This window comes from Meleagris gallopavo, unplaced genomic scaffold (genome assembly GCF_000146605.3).
Source record: "Meleagris gallopavo isolate NT-WF06-2002-E0010 breed Aviagen turkey brand Nicholas breeding stock unplaced genomic scaffold, Turkey_5.1 ChrUn_random_7180001957369, whole genome shotgun sequence".
Classification (NCBI taxonomy): domain Eukaryota; kingdom Metazoa; phylum Chordata; class Aves; order Galliformes; family Phasianidae; genus Meleagris; species Meleagris gallopavo.
This window is the reverse complement of record NW_011217633.1, coordinates 13,730-18,196: the sequence shown is the minus strand read 5'-3', so window position 1 is coordinate 18,196 and position 4,467 is coordinate 13,730. Positions and strand designations below refer to the sequence as shown.

The 4,467-nt window shown below is 57.6% G+C and overlaps 2 long non-coding RNA genes across 2 annotated transcripts; one reads left to right on the top strand and one right to left on the bottom strand.

The window, feature by feature from the left end:
• Window positions 1-1,020: 1,020 nt before the first annotated feature.
• LOC104917188 lies at window positions 1,021-1,980 on the top strand. Its single transcript, XR_796779.2, has 2 exons — window positions 1,021-1,110; window positions 1,772-1,980. It is a non-coding gene; the product is annotated as an uncharacterized LOC104917188 (long non-coding RNA).
• Window positions 1,981-2,778: 798 nt separating this feature from the next.
• LOC104917187 lies at window positions 2,779-3,346 on the bottom strand. The gene is made up of 3 exons (XR_796778.3): window positions 3,089-3,346; window positions 2,944-3,006; window positions 2,779-2,847 (listed from the first exon to the last, which is right to left on the bottom strand). It is a non-coding gene; the product is annotated as an uncharacterized LOC104917187 (long non-coding RNA).
• Between the last annotated feature and the right edge of the window lie 1,121 nt (window positions 3,347-4,467).

Genomic DNA, 4,467 nt, shown 5'->3' with positions numbered 1-4,467 from the left:
TGGGGAATATGGGGACATTGGGGACACTGGAGGATATGGAGACATTGGGGGCAATGGGGACATTGGGGACACTGGGGGTTTTGGGGACATTGGGGGCAATGGGGACACTGAGGACACTGGAGGATATGGGGACATTGGGGGATATGGGGACATTGGGGACATTGGAGGATATGGGGACATTGGGGAATATGGGGACATTGGGGACACTGGAGGATATGGAGACATTGGGGGCAATGGGGACATTGGGGACACTGGAGGATATGGGGACATTGGGGGCAATGGGGACATTGGGGACACTGGGGAATATGGGGACACTGGGGGATATGGGGATATGGGGACACGGGGGGCAATGGGGGATATGGGGACAACAAGGACAATGAGGACAATGGGGACATTGGGGACATTGGAAACGTTGGAGACATTGGGAACAGTGAGGACATTGGGGACATCTGGGGGTATCAGGGACATTGGGTGTAATGGGGACATTGGGGGCAATGAGGGACATTGGGAACAATGAGGACATTGGGGACATTTGGAGTATTGGGGACATCAGGTGTAATGGGGACATTGGGACATTGAGGGCAATGGGGGCATTGGGGACATTATGGGGACATTGGGGACATCGGGGACATCAGAAACTTTGGGACCATTGGGGCATGTGGGGATGCTGGGACAAATGGGGACATTGAGACACTGGGGACTCTGGGGACAGTGGGGATATTATGGGGACACTGAGGACACTGGGGGATATGGGGACACTGGGGACAATGGGGACACTGAGGACAAGGGGAGATATGGGGACACTGGGGACATTATGGAGATATGGGGACATTGGGGACGTTGGGGGCATTAGAGACACTCGGGACATTGGGGGATTTGGGGACTTTTGGGGACATTGGAGGTTATGGAGACAATGGGAGGAATGCGGGGATATGGGGACAAAGGGACAACGAGGACAGTGGGGACATTGGGGACATGGGGGCATCTATGGGGATATTGGGGACATCTGGGGACACTGAGGCCCCATGGTGGTGCTGTCCCTCTCAGGGCGGCACAGAGCGGTGATGGTGCAGCGCTTTGGGGCCGATGTGGGGCGGCTGCGGCTGGAAGGTACTGGGAGCCAAACTGGGGGGCAATGGGAGGGACTGGGAGGGACTGGGAGTATTGGTTCTTACTGGTATTGGTTTGTACTGGTCCCTACTGATCCATTAAGGTCTATACTGGTCCATTCTGATCCATACTGATCCATTTAGGTCTATCCTGGTCCCTTCTGGTCCATTCAGGTCCATACTGGTCCATACTGGTTCCTACTGGTCCCTACTGGGATTGACCTATACTGATCTCTGCTGTTCCCTACACGTCCTTATGGAACCATATTGGTCCATACTGGTGTATATCCATCCATACTGGTCCCTACTGGTCCATACTGGGATTGGTTTCCGCTGACCTAAACTGGTCCATACTGATCTGTACTGGTCCATACTGGTCTGTACTGGTCTACAGTGGTCCTTACTGCTCCTTACTGGTATTGATCTATATTGGTCCATTCTGGTCCATACTGGTATTGACCTATACTGGCCCATACTGGTCCATTCTTGTCCATACTGGTATTGACCTTTACTGGTCCATGCTAGTCCATTCTGGTCCATACTGGTCTGTACTGGTCCATACTGGTATTGACCTATACTGGTCCATACTGGTCCATACTGGCGCATTCTGGTCCATACTGGTCTGCACTGATATTGGTCCATACTGGTCCATACTGGTGCAGGCACGCGGTTCCTGATGGAGGCTGCGGCGCTGGAGGAGGAGCTGAGGGCGGAGCTCTCCCGCGTGAGATCAGCGGAGGGGCGGGGCTTCTGACGACCACGCCCACCACCTGACCACGCCCTCCGCAAAAGACCACGCCCACACCTCGCCCAGCGCGAGGCCACGCCCCTCTCTATTTTGCATTAAAGGCACCGCGTGCCCAAAAATGTCCCCAATGTCTCCATTGTCTGCTCCCCCCGTACGTCGTCGACACTACTACTCTCTCTCTTTCCTCGTCGTCCCGTCCCCCACCCCTACCTCCACTCCTCCACACTACCGTACCGTACCGTACCGTTACCGTACCGTTACCCGTTTACCGTTTTACCCGTTTACCCGTTTACCCGTTTAACCGTTTAACCGTTAACCGTTACGTACGTACGTACCGTACCCGTACCCGTACCCGTACCCGTACCGTACCCGTACCCGTACCCGTTACCGTTACCGTACCCGTACCCGTACCGTACCGTACCGTACCGTACCGTACCGTACCGTACCCGTACCCGTACCCGTACCGGTACCGTACCCGTACCGTACCCGTACCCGTAACCCGTAACCCGTACCCGTACCGTTACCCGTACCCGTACCGTACCCGTACCGTTACCGTTCCGTACCGTACCGTACCGTACCCGTACCGTACCGTACCTACCCTACCGTACCGTACCCGTACCGTACCGTACCCGTACCGGTACCCGTACCGTACCGTACCCGTACCGTACCGTACCCCGTACCCGTACCGTACCGTACCCGTACCCGTACCCGTACCCCGTACCCGTACCCGTACCCCTACCCGTTACCTACCGTACCGGTACCCCAACCAGTTCCCCACTGTACCCCAAGGTCCCCGTACGTACGGTACCCACTGCTGTGTCCCCATGTCCCCCCACATCCCCCTGTCCCTCTGTCCCCAAATCCCCACGTCCCCCCACACCCTCCCATGTCCCCACATCCCTGTGTCCCCACATCCCCATGTCCCACCCTCGAGCCGCGTTGCACTCTGGTTGGCAGAGAGGAGGTCCAGCAGCGCCGCCGTCTCCATACCTGGAAGGGACATTTGGGGACAGAGGGGACATGGGGACACAGGGACAGGGGGAGATGGGGACACAGCTGTGACGTGGGGGTGACAGTGACACCCACCGTGCTTCTTCAGCTGCGTTTGGTTCCCCTCCAGTGCTGCCAGTGCCGCTGCCAGTGCTGAGCCTGTGGGGTGCGGCGCCGCTGTCACCCGTGTCCCCATGGCACCATAACCCCATATCCCCCCTCCCTCACCCCATATCCCCACCGTTGCTCTCCAGCAGTTGCTGAGTGTCCCTCAGGCGCTGGATCTCCTGTGACAGCGCTGCATCTGTTGGGAAGGGGGGGAAACAGTGCCACCTCCCCCCGTCCCACGGCCCCATAGACACCCCATAGACCCCCACGGAAACCCCATAGCCCTCCACTGCCCCACAGACATCTCATAGACACCCCTTGCCATATAGACACCCAACAGACCCGATAGTCCCCACTGCCCCATAGAAACCCCATAACTCCCACAGAATCCTCTACCCCGCAGGCCCCCCCCCCATAGACCTTCACTGCCCCGTAGACACCCTATAGATCCCACTGCCTCATAAACACCTCAGAGATTCCCACAGCCCCAGAGAGCCCAGAGCTCTGTCCATAGACCCTATAGAGCCCCAATAGACACCCCATAGACTCAGACACTCTATAGACACTCCATAGACACACCATAGACACCCCATAGCCCCCATAAAACACACTGCCCAGCAGGCACCCCAAAGACATCTCATAGACACCCTATAGACACCTCACAGCCCCACACTGCCCCATAGGTCCCCCATGGACCCAATGGAATCATCATTGACATCCCAGGGTCCCATAGACCCCATAGAGAATCTCATAGACCCCCCTGCCCCGTTAGACACCCCACAGACTCCCCATAGCCCCTCTCTGTTCCATAGACACCTCAGAGATCCCCACAGCCCCACAGAGCCCAGAGCTCCCCATAACTCCATGCATCTCAGAGACCCCCATGGCCCCACAGATTCCCACAGCCCCCTATAACTCCCTGTCCCCCATGTCCCCCCATGTCCCCCCCATGTCCCCACATCCCCATGTCCCCCAATTTCCCCACATCTCCATGTTCCCTCACATCCCCACAATGTTCCCATGTCTCCCCGTTCCCCAGTATCCCCACCCCCATGTCCTCATAATGTCTCCACCTCCCTCCTCTTCCCCCATGTCCCCTCCTCCCATGTCCCCTAAGTGTCTTCCCATCTCAATGTCCCCACACTCCCATGTCCTCACAATGTCCCCCACCATCCTTCCCATGCCCCCTGATCCCCATGTCCTCACAATATCCCCGTGTCCCCACAATGTCCCCATGTCTCCCCTGATGTCCCCTCACCTCCCTGTCCCTTTAACATCCCCCCTCCACAATGTCCCCATGTCCCCCCTGTATCCCCCAATGTCTGCACACCCCCATGTCCCCAAAATGTCCCCATGTCCCCCTCTGTTCCACCACGTCCCCACACCCCCATGTTCCCCCCATATCCCTCAATGTCCCCATGCCCCCCCATGTCCCCAGTGTCCCCACACCCCCATGTCCCCACAACATCCCCACATTCCCTCTCCTCAATGTCCCCCCATGTCCCCAGTGTC